Below are 16,173 nucleotides of genomic sequence, written 5' to 3' on the forward strand. Positions count from 1 at the left end.
CATCAAGTGCAGGTCATTGCTTACTCAACCTGGTGGATTTTTTGAAAATGTCACCAAAGCAGTGAAAGAGGACAAAATGATGAACACTAGCCAAAGCTTTTGACACAGTTCCCCACTCAGTCATATCAGAAAAGCTAAAATGGCTGACAGAGGATGCAGATAATCAAAATAAGGGAAGTTACCTCCACAAAGAGACAAGTCAACAGTGGAGTCCCCAAGGGTTTTGTGCTGGGACCTGTCCTGTATGGAATCTACTTTTCTGAAGTAAAAGCCAATAACAAAGGGCTCTGGCTGACTAGGTTTGCAGATGATTACAACCAAGGAACAGTCATTGAATTCTGAAATGACTGTCATTCTGCAGGAGGGTTTCTCTCAAATACACAACTGGTGCCAAAAGTCATGGACTTAAGCTAAATGCAAAAATATGCATTATTGTATCCTTTGGGAATTCATCTACCCTAGCAAACTACCACACTGACAATACACCTCTAAAAGTTGACCCAGTTGTTCAGGATTTTGGAACTTATGCGGACAGTGACCTAACTTTTGACCAACATGTGTCTACTGTTGTAAAAATGTCCTTCTATATTGTACATCTTATAAACAAAGGGATTGTGCCTAGATCTTGGGATGTCATTGTTTCCCTTTACTCAGCCCTCATTAGGCCAAACATTGAATATAATGCTCCCTTTGGCATGTATCTGTCCAGACACACACAGCAACTACAACACCCACAGAAATACCTTACTAGAAGGATACAAGGTCTTAAAAACAGTCCTACATGGACCAACTGAAAGCCCTGTACTCAAGCACCTCACAGACTGCTAACAGGTGATGTGTGTACAGCATCCTCTGACACATTTCTTATAGATTTACTGCACATCAGCAAGTCAAATGGCATCAGAAATACTCATTCTATGGATCTCAATTTTTTCTGCAAAATGAACCGAATGGTTTATAGGGACAGGTATACCTCGCAGAAGATACTGCTACTGCTGTGGAACAGACTTCCTATCCACATAAAACAAAGTTCATCCCAGTCCAAATTCAAACACAACTTAGATCTGTGGATGGGAAACAAAAAGTTTTCCCCAAGACTGCCTCCTGTACTGCTAATGGACAGAGAGCTCCTAAATGCTTTATCCTACGCATGGGTCCCCTCAAATTATCTATGGCACAATCTCAGCTATTCTTATTAGGGTAATATATAATTATCAACCATGGGATAGGTAAGGCCAGTCTATAAGCAAATGGGATAGGTTACTTCGAGCACAAAAAGGCAAACTGGTTTGGCTTAAAATGGCCTGCAAGGGTAGCTAGCCTAATACTTGGCTATGAACCTAAGAGAAAGAAAAGAAGTCCTTTAAAGCTAAGGAAAAGTCTTTATAGAAGGCTAAACCTCGAGGGAAAGAGATCTTCCAATGTTTTGGATTTGACCCCTTCACTGGATCCTATTTGGATCTGGTTGCTTACCCTTCCTCAAACATTGGAAACAAAGTTTTCTCAGGAGCCAATCAGGCCTCAGCAAAGTTCACGTTTTCTCCAGGAGAGATCCTTTAACGGGTCCTATAGGCTGCAATCAACGGATTTTGTCTTAAGATCTGCACAGTCCTCAAGGAGTCTATCAGAAGCAGATGTGGACAGAATGTTGAGGAAGTTTTGTGGACCAGGATAAAGATAGGTTCATAGGAAGATACTAGGCTATTAGCCCTGAGGTCCTTATAAGTCTAGCCAAGAATTTTGCCCATGTTCCAACAAAATCACCTTTTTCTCCTGTCCAGCAGAGACACAGGTGGGGTCCCAGGGGTGTATGTTCTGTTTCCCATCCTGTCATCCAGGTTTCTCTTAAAGACAGCTAGACAGGTACTCTGCTTGACATGGAGAGGAAGTCCATTCCACAGATGGGGGAGTCTTTGGGAAACAAATCTATCCTGCCAAAAAGTTCTATTAATATCAGACCAGGTTGTGGTCTTGCGTGCGGGATGTGCAAGTGGAGTTTGACCCTATGAGGGTCCTCCCTGCACCTCTTAGATCTGGAAGACCAGTAACTGGCCCTACAATCCCTATTTTGGTATCTCCTTCACAAATCTGAACTTTGGGTCCAGTTCCCTTTGATCTAGGTGCTTCAAAGTTTTACCTGCATTCAGACCAATAGTGTGATTGTCTTCCACTCTAACAGTGCCTCTTAGCTGTTCAAATCTGACAGTGTCAAGTCTCAAAGGATAACTAAACCAAAAAATAAAAAATAAATTTTTTTTAAATTTTTTTGTTTAGTTGTGCTTGGTCCTTGTGGACTGGCAGTGCTTTATTTGGAAGTCTCAAAGGATCCCTGAACTCAGAGGTCATGTCTGATGCACAGAGGTCAGGATAGACGCAAGAGAATTCTGCTCTTGACAGCTTGGTTCCAGCATCTGCTTTGGAGCTGGATTGAATTTTGGGGCGTTCCCTTGTTGAGTTCTTCAGATTCTACAATGCTACCTTCTGGAGCTGTTTTGGCTTTGGCTTTTCAGGTTTTTGAAAGTTTTCTCCAAGTCTAAAGAAGCAGTACTGCTCCCACGCTCGAATCTGTGCCAATCCCTGCTGAAATTTCCAGTTTGTCTTCCTCCTCATCCTGTCATTACAGGACAGCCAGCTTTGACAGATCTTGACAAAGTTCATAAAGTAGACTCCCAATTGACTTCTGAGTCTTCCCCGGCTTGTCCCACTGTGAAAGTACACAGGAAGTACTCTTGCAAAAGGAGATATTTGAACTCTATTCAGGAGTCCCTCAACTCCCATGAGGAATCAATATTTCTAAAGGCCTTTTGAGCTGGCCCACCTACTCTCTGGGTTGTCCCCCCACTGATGAAGTCATTGATTTAGTATCTCAGCTGGCTTGGAAGGGACTGTTCTTGGGTGCAGCTTTTCCCTCAAAAAACGAGCAACATTTTGGTTTTATCTGAAAGACCAACCCCACTGGAGTAAGGGTCCTGCTGTAAATTCTATTGTGACAGCAGCAGCCACAAAGAAAGAGCTGCCAGAGGAGGGCTCTACTGTCTGTCCCCCTAACAGACAGAAACTCAGGGCACTGGACGGGTTTGAAAATGTTCACATTATGTAACCTGAATTATTTATCTCACCTGACATGATTTGAGACGGACTTGACTATGGAACTTTCCAAGTCTCTTTCAGTATCCACAACTGGAGAGTCACATAAGATTATGGGCTCACAGTTGGTTACCCTACAATCAACCTCTGACATGTCCACTCACCAGTTATCTAATGAAGAAATGGAGCAGCAGGCACCAACATTGACACTCACTGTCATGTATGGATGTGTCTTTGGGATTTTACGGAAAACTTCAAGATGTTCTTTTTGAATGCCTCTTATGATAAGGCCATTCTCTTTGGGCCCAAAGTTAAAGATACACTTTCCATAAATTAATAGGATAAAAAGACCCTGTCTGCCATCAGCATCCACTTTTCCACTCCTCAGAGGATCTTCAACTGGAACCAAAAGGGTGGCAAGAGGCTTTGGTTTCATAAATATCAGGGTTTTACTTATGACACTTCTGGCATTAGACCCCCCCCCCCAGAGCAGAGAAGGAAATAGTAACAATGGATGTTGCCCTTGTGGCAAAGCTGGTCTGCAGAACCAAGACCCTTTCACCAACAAATCCTTCCAGTGCTCCTGAAAGGTTAACCGATTACTGCACTCAACAGACATGGGAGTGAGTGCTTGTCTCTGCACCCACTAGGCTGGATGGCCATCACCCAAGGCACCTGGCTGCAAAGAATAATAAACAGAGACTACATTATCTCCCTTCTTTCCCTACCTCCAAATTCCCCAAGAAGACTTCCCAATGTTCCACCCTCAAAGAGGAAGGCAGCAACTCAAGAAATCCAAAAGCTGCTACAGAAGCGAGTCATCCAGATGGTCCCATCAAACCAACTAGGATCCAGAGTCTACTCAAGATTCTTTTTGGTTCAGAAGAAGAATGGGGATATCAGGCCCATTCTGGATCTCAGCCACCTGAACTAATTTGCAAGGCAGACAAAAATTCCAAATGGTTATGGTTCAGTCCATTCTGCCTCTTCTATGGAAGGTTGACTGGATGTGCTCAACAGACCTACAGGATGCCTACTATTACATAAAAATAACCAAACAGCACAGAAGGCTCCCCCACTTTTGGCAGGGAACCAGTCCCTTTCAGTTCAGAGTGTTGCCCTTTGGTCTCACCTAGTTCCCCCAGGTGTTCACCAAATGGATGGTACAAGTTGCAGCTCATCTCAGACTGCAAGGGTTCAGGGTGTTCCCGTATTTGGACAACTGACTCATATCTGCTGCCTCAAGGGATCTACTAATTCAAGCCAGGGTCCCTTGCTCCAGCTATGCACCCAACTAAGGATCATGGTCAACATGGAAAAATCCAAACTGACCCTTATTCAAACAACAGAATTTATAGGATGTCACCTGGATACGACCTTACAAATAGACAAACTTCTAGAATATAGAAACATTAACCTGCATTAACAAGCATCAGTAGTTTAGACCCCCCAGCCAAGATCCCTCTTCTGTCTCAAAGAATCAATGTCAGCTTTGATAACTCTCATCCTCCATGCCAGATTTTACATGAGAGTATTACAGTGGACTTTTGCAGTTCAATGGTCAAGGCTGATCCAACAAGGTCAGCAGACTACATGTTCAGTGGTGGCTGAAGTCTCCTCTTGTCTCTCTACATTTATTCTGCCACTCCTGCAGGCTACTGTAACTATGGATGCTTCACTTCTGGGGGTTTGCATTTTAAAGTAGAGATGGTCCATTAGTTGTCACATCAATGTACTGGAGACGAGGGTGGTCCTCCTAGCTTTGCAGACATTCCATGACTCCCTTCCCAGAGGTGTGATTGCAAATCAGACAATGTGTCAGTGGTCTGGCATATCAGTAAACAAGGGGGAACATTTTTGTACTCATTATATCACAAACCTAGGAGGGTTTGGCAATAGGCAATGTCTTCTCAGTACTTTCTTGATGCAATGCACTTCCCAGGGGAAAGCCAATGCATCAGTGGACAGGTTGAGCAGAGCCATACTACTGCCTCATCAGTGGTCTTTCAATCAATTGGTGGTTTCAGAGATTTTCAGCCATTTGTGCCAGCCGTGCTGTGATCTGTTTCTGACCCAATCCAACTCCAAATGCAGCAGCTTCTTTGCCCTAATTCCCGAAGGATGAAGAGTCACAGAGGGATGCTCTGGCTCACACCTGGCCCCCCCAGGTCTCTTTTATCCTTATCTACCCCCTTCTCCTTATACCAAAGTTGCTACAGAAAGACATATGATGCAAAGCAAAGGTGATACTCATTGCTCCCTTTTGGCCTCATCAGGAATAGTTCCCTTTCTATGGCCTCACTTGGTACACCCTACCTGGGTACTGGAACTTCTTCCAGGCCAGTTTTCTCACCCTTCCGACAAGCCCTAAAGCTAACTACATGATTTCTCCATTTCTGATGATGGCCAGAAATTCCAGACTTTCTTCTGGCCCTTCACATTTGGACTACAGGTTAGAAATAGCCTCCCCTATCAAAGATTGATATCGGAGTATAGGCAAAGAGAAAGAAAGAAATGGGGGTCCTAAACGAAAGACCAGCACTCACAAAGTTTTTAGCAGAATCTAGAATAGAAGCTGCCATTAAAAAAGGAATAATTGGTAGAGCATAAAAAATATTGCACGGTAACTATAAGAATCAATCAGAGGAGGTTAGAAAGGATTAGGAAGAGAGACTGGATAAGTAATTCACAAAGAAACAATGGGAGGATATATGCATGTCTCCCAAACATGCAACAAAATCTAGAAGATTCAGAATTTTTGCTTGGAATTATTTACATAGATATTTTTATACCCCAAGTAGACTTCAGAGATTTTTCACTCAGGTAAACAGCAAATGTTGGAGATGTGACGGGGAAGAAAGAGGTAACTGGGAACATATTTTCTGGGAGTGTGGTGAGTTGGTGCACTTTAAGGATTCCCTTTGGGATGCACTGTCAAAGGTGATGGGTGGACAGACTGGTGTGATGAATGAGATGATTTTTCTGCGCTAAGATACAGAATTGGAATTGCCTAGACAAGGTAAAGCCTTGCTGAGCCTAATTATGGTGGTTGCTAAAAAAGTGATTACTACAAAATGGAAATCAAAATCTAAACCAACTATACTAGAAGTAGTGAATATAGTAACATAGATAGAACAACTGGAATTAAGATCTTTAGAAAAGGATAGGAGCAAACTACACAGGAAAAAAATGGGAACTGTGGGAACAATATATACAAGAGAGGAATGATGTTTAAAAGAAGGCAAGACTTAAATGAGCTATGTAATGTTTGACTGAAAATGACTGGGTAGATTATAAGTGATGTATAATGTTTGCAACTGGGAGTGTGTTAGCATGGTTTGTGATGTGAAATGCTTGCAACGAGGACCGTGTCGGTGTGGATTATTTTAATTTATATAAATGTATGATTGCCTATGTCGTGACAGTTTAATACAGATGTTTCTTGTTTAAAAAAAGTCAGGAATGGAATATTTTATCCAACGTTGCTTAGGTTATATGATATATTGCAATATATGTAAAGTATAATGTTTGTAAATGTGAACTTGTTAATACAGTTTGATTGCTTTTATATGAATGTAAATTTACCTACATCACAAGTGATAATTCAACAAAGGTGTTAAAAAAATATTGGTCTCAGTAACTACCAACCCATCTCTGGACCCTAAGACAGGTCGGTAGTATGCAATCAACCTCTTTTCTGTGACCTCTTAAAAATTCCTTCTAAAAATTCACAGGGATAATCTCTATTTAATAATATTAAGGGCATGTTTTCACATTTGCAGAAATACAAATCCAGTACAGACACCATTCTTGCTAGTCTGACTAGATGACCCTTAACAAGGGCTTTCTTTGATGCAAAGGGTGACTATTATCAAAGTACAGTAAAGAAATGGAATACGTAGATTTTCTGTATAAGTTGAAACAAAACTTTTGTTAGTATGAGCAACTTTCAATTCAACATGCAAACAGCAAACAGTGTCAGTTGATTTGTTCAAACTAAAACTTAAAAATGTGGTGGTATTATTTATATAATTAAAAAAATCCCAAAGTCTTGACTCAGAATCCCTCCAAAAGATGATGATGCCATCCAAAAAGCACCCATAGAATATCCAGTTGTCTCAAAAACTGATTTAAAAAATACAGTGGTGTTCCCAATATGCTAAAATAATATTGGCAAAAATGAAGGCACAAGCTGCCTCCACTCCCACATACCATTTTTTGTTTGTAAATGGTCCCCTCAAACCAAATAAATTATTGCTTAACACCAGCTCCATTAGGGACCTTAAAATCTTGATTATTTTATTGTTCTGCTGGTCTTGTTGAGTGAAATACTGGATAAACTAGTCAGTGCCACTGTAACATCCACTCCTCTGTGCCAGCAGGGATATTCACTTGGAACAAAGATAGATATACACAGTATTTCCAGATGCAGCTCTCTGCATCAAGCACAGTTTCCCTTAAGAACATATTGGAACACATTCATTCAAGGGGGCTGGGTTTCCCCCTCTCTGACTCCAGGCCCACAGTAAGATTCCCCACTGCCACAGCTATAGAGTCGAGTCCTCAGCCAAGTGTCCAAGCCAAGTCCTCCACCACACTCTCTGTGAAACCAGTGTTTTGTGTCCCTGCTCCAAGTAGCTGACACACACACTATTTGAGATTTGATTTTCACACACACACACACACACACACACACACACACACACACACACACACACACACACACACACACACACACACACACACTCCTGGGAAAGGATGGCATGGATTTGCTAACTATGCTCCTCTACCCACACAATAATGTAGTTACTGCCACCAGACACTACAAAGCCAGCTACTTTACGGCTCTTACAAGGGTACTCAATTATACCAAGTAAAATTAATACTAATACAAATGATAATGCTGACCAAACAGCAAGGCTTTCAGAAGTGGCCACAGTGTCACCAAATACATATAAGTACTCTCAAAGGTTAAAACATTCTAAAGGACCAGAAAAGTTTAAATATATTTAATAATAAATAATAAAAGAACATGAAAAATACTAAATATCTATTTACAATAAACACCAGAATTTCAATCACAGGAAATGCTAAATAACACAGATGAATACATTCACACAGATACAGAAAAAAGACGTTATATCTTACAATAACGTTCCATCTGTTTTGTTCATCTTCTTTCATTCATCACTGATGGGTTCGGTTCAGAGCACTCAGAACCAAGTCGGCCTATTACCAAGTTCGCGCCAGCCAAAAAAACTCTCGAGCTAAGTCTCTACCCAGAATGCCCTTCTCCCTGTTACCTCAGATCGAGTTTGCTACAATAAGGAAGTAAAACCGAGGCCACTTCTACACAAGTCCCCTAGTGTACCACTTAGACCCAAAGTATCCCCCAGGAGCCTTTGGAGGGGGAAGGAGGGTGGGAAGTGATGAATGAAAGAAGATGAACAACACAGATGGAACGTTATGGTAAGACATAACTGCTTTATTTGATGTTGCTAATCTTCTTTCCATTCATCACTGATGGGACAGAATCCCAAGCTACCCTGAGGTCCATTGGCGGCCCTTATGAAAGAACATTCATGAGTACCATTGAGCCAAATGTAGCTGTCCCCCTGGAGACCAGGTCCAATTTGTAATGACTGAAAAAGGTATGAGGCTTAGCCCAAGTAGCTGCTGCACAGATGTCATCCATGGATGCCCTGGAATGGAATGCTATAGAAGTTGCCATAGATCTAGTGGAGTGGGCTTTAACTTTTGGCATGGATTCAATATGGAGGGAATAGGTGACACGTATGCAGTCCCTTAGCCATCTTGATAATGTAACCTTGGAAACAGCCTCTCCCATTTTGGGTCCCAAAAAGGAGATGAAAAGCTGTTCAGATTTACGGACAGGTTTGGTCTTGTCTAGGTAAAATCTTGTCTATGTACGTCAAAGGAGTGAAGGAAATACTCTCCTCTATTGGCAAATAGAGAATTCAGAAACAACTAGGACGGGTTCATCCGAAGTGACACTCTGTCTTTATGAAAGACCAGATAGGGCCTCTTGATACACAATGCCTGCAGCTCTGAAACTCTTCTGGCAGAGGTAATGGCTACCAGGAACAAAGATTTCCAAGACAAAATCTTTAGGTCACACTTAGCAGCAGGCTCAAAGGGCTTTTGAGTCAAAGACTGGAGGACTAAAGTGAGGTTCCATGGTTCCACGGGCTGTCTGAGAGGAGGCCCGAGATAAGAGGTCCCCTTGAGGAAAGCCTTGCAGAGGTGCACAGAGATAAGAGGGGTGTCATCTATACCATTGTGGAAATTGGAAATTGCCACTAGATGCACTCGTACTGTAGAGGCAGAGGCTCCATTATCAAAAAACTTAGCCAAGTACTGAAGCACTGCAGTAACTGGAGCCGAATATGGATCTAGCATGTTATCCTTGGACCAGATGGAGAACCTTTTCCATTTATCCTGATATAGTCTTCTGGTGGATGGTTTGTGAGAGGCCAGAATGATGTCTTGAACAGGGGAGGAGAGATTAGCTTGCCTGGCGACTAGCGGAAGTGGAGAAACCAAGCTGTCAGCTTGAGACTGGACAGGTTTGGGAGAATCATCTCTTGGGGGTGAGTGATCAGATCTGGTAGGGGGAACCGAATCCACGGCGGGTATACTAAGTGAGGCCGAAGAAAGGGGAACCAAACTTGTCGAGGCCAGAATTGGGCTATGAGGATCACCTTGCATCTCAACTGAAGAACTTTCTTTAGAAATTGTGGGATCAGAGGAATGGGAGGATAGGCTTAAAGAAGTCCCGTGGGTCAATCGTGGATCAAAGTGTCCCTCGATGACTCCTCTTCCGAGGGAAGTAGGGCGAAGTAGTTGCTGCACTTGGTCTTTGATGGGGAAGTGAAAAGATCACAGCAAGGCTCACCCCAGTGGCTGAAGATTACAGACACTACCTCGGGGTTGAGGGACCATTCGTGGGGCATGAGGATGCATCTGCTCAGTTTGTCTGCAATCATGTTGGAGCTCCCCAGGATATGCATTGCTATCAGAAAGCGGTTGGAAGCTATCGCCTACTGCAAAATTCTCATGGCTTCTCGACATAGGGGGTAGGATTTGTTTCTTCCTTGCTTGTTGATGTACCAGACCACTGACATATTGTCTGACTGAATTGTAATTGTCCTGGAGAGGAGAGCCAAATAGAATGCTTGCAATGCTAACAGCACGGCTCTCAGTTCCAGAACACTGATATGCAGATGGGCCTCTGAGGTGGACCATGTGCCTTGGACAGTATTTCCCTGGAAATGGTCCCCCCACCAGGGGACCAGGAAAGCATCTGTGGTCACAATGGCTGTGGGCTGGGAGGGTTGAAATGGGCAGCTCCAAAGATCTACGTCTGGCCTCATCCACCAAAGCAGGTCCTGTTTGCAGGAGTTGTTTATTCGAATCTTGTAATCCAGGGGATGACAGCTTGGGAACCATTGACACAGAAGGAGCCATTGCAGAATTAGCATATGTAGCTTTGCTAGAGACACTATTGGAATTGACGCAGCCATAGAACATAGGGCTTGAAGAATTTCCTTTGAAGAGGCTGATGTCTGAGAAAGAATCACTCTGAGTTGAAGCCTCAATCGATGGAGTCTGTGAAGTGGGAGTGATACCAGACAGGACTGAGTATTGAACACTGCTCCGGTGAACTCTATTTGTTGTGTAGGGATAAGATTTGATTTCTCCCAATGTATCATTACACTCAACGATTTTGCCAGAGAGAGTACGTTGTCGTGCTGCTACCAGAAGATGCTTGGTGGGGGCCATTTAGATATGGAAACACCCAGAATCCTTTTAGTCTCAAGTGAGCTGTTACCACTGCCATTCATTTTGTGAACACTCTAGGGGCTGTAGAGAGACCGAATGGCAGGGCACAGAACTGGTAATGACTGGCTCCTAGCCAGAAGCAAAGCAGACTCCTGGAGCATTTGTCCATCTTGATGTGGTAATATGCATCCCGGAGATCTAAAGAGCACATCCAATCGCTTTCTCTTAAAAAGGGAAGGATGGACTGAACCATGACCATATGGAATTTGGTGTGAATCACAGACTTGTTTAAACTGCTAAGATCCAAAATGGGTCTCCAGTCCCCTGTCTTTTTGGCACCAAAAATAATCTAGAGTAAAATACGGATCTGCGCTGATCTGGTGGGACTGGTTGGATGACTCTTTTATGAGGCAGCTTTATAATCTCAGAAGCTGCTTCTTCCTTTTGACTGGGTGGTACATTGGGAAGTTTTCTTGGAAATTTTGGCTGACAAGAAAGGGGAATGGTGTAACCTCTGGTGATAAAGTTCTGCACCCAACGATCGGCAGTGATAGATTGCCAGGCAGCTTGGTGCAGAGAGAAATGACCCCCAACTGCTTCCAGAGGTAAGGAGCACTGATAAGGCTGTCCAGAGAAGGAGTCCCTGGAGACTTGGTTGTGAGGACCACCCTCTGCCTCTATAGGGGCATCTTCCAGAATTGTTATTCCCTCTGCCTCTGGGAGTATCACCACCACATGTGGCATGGAAAGGACCCTGAGATTTTTTATGCCACATTTTCCCACTCCTCTGATTCCTGGAAAAGGTATGCTGAGGGTTGGAAAACCACAGACCTATGGCAGGCAGGGTTTTTCCATCTTGCTCATACCTGGCTAGCATGTCACTTTGTAGCCAAAAAGGGATGAAGCTTTGATGGGAGCATTCAGAAAGGAAGACTTGAAGGGAGCCGCTAAGTCACAGATGTGCATCCAGGTACGACACCTCATAACAATGCCCGAACCCAATGCTCTAGCTGCCCCTTCGGTCGCGTGTGAGAGCAACCTCATGGACAAGTTGGATACTGATTCCAGGGCTGTGAGGCCACTTTGTCCCTGACCTCGTCAGAGAACTGTCCTGCGAGGGTCCCAGAGAGTTCGGTGATCGAGTCCCTCTGGAGTCTCGTAAAATGTGCCAAATAATTCAGGGATCATATAGCAAAGGTCCCTAAAGCAAAAACACACTTCCAAAGTCTGTCCACCACCCGGGACTCCCTGTTGAGCGGGTGGACAGCGAGACTTTCCTCAGCCAAGTCCATTTTCGTGGCCACCACCACCACCATAGCATCAACTGGTAACCCTTTGGACCAGTGCAGGTTCTCCTCGGGAGGGGAAAGAATTTTGTCTGGTCTCCGGGGCATTGCCTCAATGGAATCAGGGTTCTTCCATGCACACTACATGACGAGCTGGACGAGCTCGTCGGCAGGCGGGATCACCCAAGAGGTAGAAGGCCAGGCACGAAAAGCCTGCAGAAACATGGACTCCTCAGACAAAGGGTTGGAGGGCTTCCAGTCACCTCTCTGCTTTAACATATCCAGGATGTCTCCGAAGGAGGCATCATCAGGAGGTGACCGCAGGGACCCTTTACCATCATTGTAATCAATGTCTTCCGTTAATGACTCCTCAGCCTAGTCCACATGATTCCTCTTGCACATCTTCTTTCGAGGGGGGGGCTCCTCAGTGGAGGTCTCTGAGGCGGACTCGGAAGAGTGGGTACCCTGAAGAGGGGTGTCCTGCGGCTTCTCTGCCCAGTGTCCCTGTGACAGCTGTAGCTAGCGAGTTAAAACTGGTGTTCTGGCATCAAAGGAGTGCTGCCAGAAGCAAGAGCCCTCTTCATCGCACGAAAGGCAGGCCCGTCCGAAGAGGGATGGGAGCCCGGAACCGAGAAAGACAACCTCGGGGCCGGGGTCACACCCCACTCCGATGGACCTGCCCCCATGGATGGAGCCTCAAGCAGGATCGGCGCAGACACAGACATCAGCGCTGAAGAAGGAACCGAAGAGAGAGTCGGCAACATACCCCAGGCCAATGCGCCCATCCCTAAATCCCCAGATTGAGGAAGGACAAGTTCGGTGGGAACCGAAGACCAAAGGGACAAACTCGGAGCCAGAGTGAGTAGGCACCGAGGTGATGGGTTCCAAGAAGGATGTCAGAGCAGAAGGTTTCGAAACTGAGATGGTCAAAGGAGGAGTGTAAGATGGAGTCAGTGGATAAGGCAACCAAAGTCCTGCAGGTGGATGGATTTTAGAAAGTGAGGGAATCCACCTGGCTACCAACAGCTGGTCCACAAGATGCACCACTTCATGTTCCAAAAGGCTCCTGGTGGATCTAGTGGATACTCCAGATGGAGAGTCAGGACGTTCGAGGAATAGGCTATATGCTTGGCCCGGAAATGGGTCTATAGAGGGGGGGTAAAGGATCCGCGGTGCAAGGTCTGCCGGCACCAAAGTCTCTAGTTTTGAGACTGTAAGCAAAGGGGTCAGACTCAGTGAGATTGGTACAACGCTCGGTGCCGAAGTGGCACTTGGAGCCAAAATGGCCGGTTCCAAAATGGGAACTGATGGCATAGTCAAAGGTGTACCCTGAGGTGAAGTAGCTACAGGTGCCGAAGTTGAAACAGGCATAGTAAGATCTATAATCGATGCCGAAGGCAGGACCTGTGCCAAAACAGGTGTCGGTATTGAAGGTTTTGAGCCAGTGGGAGCTGAAGAAGATGGACCCAAAGAGGCAGATTTATGCTCTGATGATAACTTAGGGACCTTAGACTTCCCAGGCTTGCTCTGATCACCCGATGGTGAATAAGGAACAGAATAGTGCCATAGTGGATAGTACATCGGACACAGACATCCTTCAGAGGGGTCTCACGGAAACTGATAGCTGGTGCCAGAGCCATGGCCTGAAGTTAAACGCAAAAAAGTGTATAGTCATACCCTTCGGGTAAAACAAGGTAACCCCAAGCTACCATATAGATGGCAACCCACTAAGCACAGAAGAGGTTATCAGGGACCTGGGTACCCAGGTTGACAGTGGCCTCTCGTTTGACACTCACATTGCTAAAGTGGTTCGAAAGACCTTCTACATTGCCCATCTGATCATGAAGGGATTCACATCCAGATCAAGTGAGGTCATTGTTCCCTGTACTCTTCACTTATCAGACCAATGATCGAGTACAATACCCGCTCGGGATGTATCTCACCCGACACCTGCAGCAATTGGAGAGACCCCAAAGTTCCTCACCAAAAGGATAAAGGGACTCCAAAACCTGTCATATACTGCCAGACTGAAGAAACTCCAACTCTATTCAGTTGCATACCGTCTGCTCAGAGGTGACCTGTGCCTGACATACAAGGCCATGACCAACCCGGAATTAATGGACATGCTCCACCTCAAAACATCCAAATCCACCAGAACCACTAGAGCAAGTGACTTAAACCTTAGCACGGATATAAATAGGACATGCTGGAGGGATAGATTTATCACCCAGAGACTCCCCATGCTGTGGAATAAAATGCCGGTCCATGTGAGGCAGAGCACCTCGCTGGCTCTGTTCAAGAGAAATCTTGACCGGTGGATGGGAGATCGTAGGTTTACCCCGGGAATCATCTCTGTGTCACTGCTGGACAGAGGCACAACAAACTAATGGGCACATTATTTCTAACATAAGGGGTGGCGTAAGCCACATAACTTTGGGCTAGGCTTATAAATGCCTTAGGGCAGATAGCCTAGTATAAACCTATGAACCTATGAAGAGGATCTCTTTTTGTCCTTAGGAGGGGTTGAGACCTCCACCACAGAAATGGCCTCTGAGAAGGGAGACTTGAGTAGCCCCTTCATAATGAGTTTATTTTTGCGCTCATTAAGAGTATGTTGGCTAAAGTTCTGACAAATATCACATGGAGGCTGCACCGAAAGGTGGGCCACTCCCAAGCAGTATACACAGTCATCTTGAGAATCACTGTTAGGTAACTTGCCCTTACAAGAAGTACAATGCTTAAAGCCTGAAGTACCCTTCTTATCCGACATCTTGATAGAAAAGGACACCACAGCCAACTGTATAATCAAACTATAATGAAGTCAACTCTGTTAAAAGAAACACAAAATCACCAATATAACAATACACTGTATGAAGAAAAGAACTGAATAAAGATAAAAGCTAACAGGTTAAACAGGAAAAACAATACCAGCTATGGTATTGAAGAAATAACATAAGGGTAAGGGAAAAGGCCATACCAACAATGGGATTGAAGTTTACCGACAGTAACAACAGGTAGACTGGAAAGAATAAGGTTAGACAGAAGAAAAGACAGTAGCAATACTAAAGGTTTGGTAAAATATGAAGATATCCAAAATTTTTTACACAAATATCAAAAAAGATTTCACGTAGCTGAGAGCTCGGCTGAAATGCAGCTTTATGGCTACGGGGCAAATGAGATCTGAGGTAACAGGGAGAAGGGCATTGTGGGTAGAGACTTGGCTCAAGAGTTTTTTTTGGTTGGCGCGAGCTTGGTAATAGACCAACTTGATTCCGAGGGCTTGGAACCGAACCCATCAGTGATGAATGGAAAGAAGATTAGCAACATCAGATCAGTACTTAACTAATGTCAGTATATTTTCATGGCTGATCTAAAGAATTACTATTCCCTGGTTACTTACTAAAGCAAGGCAAGATGAAGTGGGTGAGAGATCCTTCTATGTCAAGTTCCAAAAAAAAAATAGAATGCTCTGAGACTTCTGTCTCATTTAGTATTAAAACATCATTTTAGTCCTGGATTAAAGAATGACATCACACACATCTGATCATCTGACTCAAGTTCCCATACTACCCCATCTCCTAGCAACCAAACCAGAGTCTAGCACATATTATCAATAATGCACACACATAGAGCTTTGCTAAAATCTGTTGCAGCTTCTGGAAGACATAAAAAATTTCAAATTTCCACCCTTCCAGAGTAGCAATTAGTTCACCCCCAAGGACAATACAGAAGGCTTCCTAGTACAGATTTTTGTCTCTAGCTGCATTGAGACCTGTGAGATGCAATCTTTATGGCCTAAATTAAGTAATTTAATTTCAAACAATTTTTCAAGGTTAGTTGGACTGAGATTTACCTCTTCTCTTCCAATAGCCTCTGTTACAATATTAACTTCAACAGTTATAATACAGTCTGACATACAGGTGTATTTCTTTTTCTGTCCAGCAGGACACACTGTTGGTACATTTTTAACACAAGCAGCTTTACAAATACCTTTTCA

The 16,173-nt window shown here is 44.1% G+C and overlaps 1 protein-coding gene across 1 annotated transcript in view; it reads right to left on the reverse strand.

Annotated features, from left to right (window-relative positions):
* The window catches only part of TBC1D19 (TBC1 domain family member 19), a 2,958,314-nt gene that overhangs the window by 1,753,050 nt on the left and 1,189,091 nt on the right, over nt 1-16,173 (reverse strand). The gene's annotated exons all lie outside the window — the stretch shown is intronic.

Source organism: Protopterus annectens, chromosome 2.part1 (assembly GCF_019279795.1).
Source record: "Protopterus annectens isolate FY-2018-M chromosome 2.part1, PAN1.0, whole genome shotgun sequence".
Classification (NCBI taxonomy): domain Eukaryota; kingdom Metazoa; phylum Chordata; order Ceratodontiformes; family Protopteridae; genus Protopterus; species Protopterus annectens.